The sequence below is a fragment of the Anastrepha ludens genome, chromosome X (genome assembly GCF_028408465.1).
Source record: "Anastrepha ludens isolate Willacy chromosome X, idAnaLude1.1, whole genome shotgun sequence".
NCBI lineage: Eukaryota > Metazoa > Arthropoda > Insecta > Diptera > Tephritidae > Anastrepha > Anastrepha ludens.
This window is the reverse complement of record NC_071503.1, coordinates 88,729,175-88,732,375: the sequence shown is the minus strand read 5'-3', so window position 1 is coordinate 88,732,375 and position 3,201 is coordinate 88,729,175.

The following is a 3,201-nucleotide window of genomic DNA, read 5'->3' as shown; positions in this document are numbered from 1 at the left end:
TCGGGCCAACAATTTTTTCATCGCGAACTTATCATGTAAAATATGCTGAGGTCGAACACCTATTGCCTCTGTTATTTCGGGCACTTTTGTTCGTCGATCAGCGAGAATAATGTCCCCGACTTTTTGAATGATTTCCTCGGTAACCACGTCTGCCGGGCGTCCAGGTCGCTTCTCATCAAAAAGGGATGTTTGCCCACGTTTGAATTCGATTAACCAATATCTATCTGTGGTCATAGATAGTGAAGCGTCCCCATAGACAGCATCCAACTTTGCTTTTTTCGCATTTTTCCCCATTAAAAGCAAAAAGCGAATTACCGAACCATACTGTTCTTTTTCCATCTTAACGAAAAACACGAAACACGTGTTACTCGAATAGCTGCCAAATCCAAACTAACCTATCAATCTGTCTGAAATTTGTTTCGTCGTCGTTTGATAGATGGCAGCATAGGATGCTAACACCAACTACCCTCAGGAGCGCCCTCTGCCATAAATACGGATACTTATTGAACCGCCCTCGTATTATTGAGATCGAAAAAGACCACGCATGTTAAGACACCGAAATTAGATTAAAAAGGTATCGACCTTAGCACTTCTCTACTTGGTTATAATATTTTTTAAATGCCTTTTTGGCATTTTCTTATACACTTAAACCCAAAAATATTTAAAATCTATCACCAGCACAATCACTTCAAACTCAAATAATGATGGGATCATACCAAAACAATTGTAACCCAGTGCTCGAGTGTTTATCAATGCGGTGTTTTTATCATTGAATTGTGTTTTACCGCATGATAATGTCCAATTTGGTAAGCGATTAAAAAGGTCTCGCAGGAACGTCGCAAACACCGATTTTTTTCTAGAGAGAGGGGGGGATGGGGGACTTTTTACCCCGGGCCCGGAGTTCTCAGAGGGGCCCGGACTCGAGATTATACGTATTTATATGAATTAGACGCAATTGGAAAGGGCCCGCATTTGCAATTTTCCCCCGGGGCCCGGATATGCTCTCTACGGCCCTGTGTACCGCACTTACCTACAAGCTTTGTATGACGAAGACACGTCGTAAAAAGTGCAAAACCGAGTATAATGGATCTGCAAAATCCCGTAACTAACATTTGGCCAAAAATGATATTTGCTCCCGGCTCTTGACATTAAGGCAGATCCATTATTTTATACAAAATATTTACTGCAACTGGAATTAAATGTATATACATATGAGTGGAAATAACACTTCGGATGAATTTTGAAAAAACATGTTGAAAACAGAACAGCTGCAGCAAAAAATCGTATTAATGCTTCGTTGACTTGTCTTTTAAAAAAGAAAGAAATTTCAATTCAAGCTAAATGGCAACTTTTCCGTTCAATATAGTCACGCAGCACAGGTGTGAGGCATTGCGTGGTTTGAAGAAGTTGATATACTGCAAAAGTATTGGGATGGCAACTAAGTAATTGCGGATTTTTTTAGAAAATCAAAGACAATTTGTTCCTGGAACTAAAAAACTTTATTCTTTAATGTATTGCCCATTTTAATCAATGACCTTTTGCCATCTTTCAAGCAGCATCATAATCCCACGTTCATAAAACTTCTGGTTTTTATTAGCAAAAAACTGAATCAGGTACGATTCGATATCATCATCATTATTGAAATTTTTACCATTCAAAGCGTTTTGTAAAGGTCGAAACAAAAAGTAATCAGGTGGTGCAAGGTCAGGACTATATGGTGGATGTGTCAAAACCTCCCAACGAAGCTCGAATAATTTTTGCCAAGTAGCCAAAAATGTGTGTGGCCTTGCATTGTCATAATGGAATACAATACTTTTCCAATTTGTCAATTCGGGCCGCTTTTCTTCAACTGCATTATTAAATTTCGTTAGTTGTTCAATGTAGACATCAGAATTGATCGTTCGGTTGGGTGGTAAGAGTTCAAAGTAGACAATTCCTTTGTTATCCCACCAAACTGATAACAAAACCTTCTTTTGATGAATATCAGCTTTTGATGTTGTTTGAGCGATCTTTTCCGCTAGATATTGTTGTAAACAACTAATTTTTCATTACAGTTATCAGTCGTTTCAAAAATGGATCTTTTTCATTACGTTTCTTTACCAAATCGCAGATGTTAATGCGTTGCGTTAAATGCGTTTCTTTCAGTTCGTGAGGAACCCATGACTCGACTTTTTGAACATAGACAACTTGTTTTGAAGTGATTTGCAATGCATGCATTTGATACATGAAACTTCTCTGCAATCTCATGTGTATTGTGACGATCCGAGTCGATTATTGCCTTGATAAGGGGGTCATTAACTTCAACTGGACGACCAGAACGTTTTTCATCTTTGAGTGGAAATCACCAGAACGAAATTTTACAAACCAATATTGACACTGCCGTTGTATTAAGGCTTCGTCATAAACAGCACATAGCCTTTTCTGAACTTGCGATGCGGTTTTCCCTTTCTTCTTCTTAATTAGCGCGATAACCACTTACGCGATTTTGGCCGAGTTTAACAAAGCGCGCCAGTCGTTTCTTTCTCGTTCTAACTGGCGCCAATTGGACACACCAATTGAAGCCAAGTCCTTCTCCATCTGATCTTTCCAACGCAGAGGAGGCCTTCCTCTTCCTCTGCTACCACCAGCTGGTACCGCATCGAATACAAAGCCGGAGCGTTTGCATCCATTCAGACGCCATGACCCAGCCAACGTAGCCGCTGGATCTTTATTCGCTGCGCTATGTCTATGTCGTCGTAAAGCTCATACAGCTCATCGTTCCATCGTCTGCGATATTCGCCGTTGCCAACGTGCAAAGGTCGAAAAATCTTACGCAGAATCTTTCTCTCGAACACTCATCGGATGTTGTCATCGTCCAAGCTTCTGCGCCATACGTTAGGACGGACATGATGAGAGTCTTGTAGAGTGTTAGTTTTGTTCGTCAAGAGATGACTTTACTGCTCAGTTGCCTACTTAGTCCAAGGTAGCACTTGTTGGCAAGAGACATTCTACGTTGGATTTCGAGGCTGACATTGTTATCGGTGTTAATGCTGGTTCCTAAATAAACGAAGTCTTTTACAACCTCGAAAGTATAACTGTCTACAGTGACGTGGGTGCCGATACGCAAGTGCGCCGACTGTTTGTTTGATGACAGGAGGTACTTCGTTTTGTCCTCGTTCACCACCAGACCCAATCGCGTTGCCACTTTGTCCAGTTTGGAGA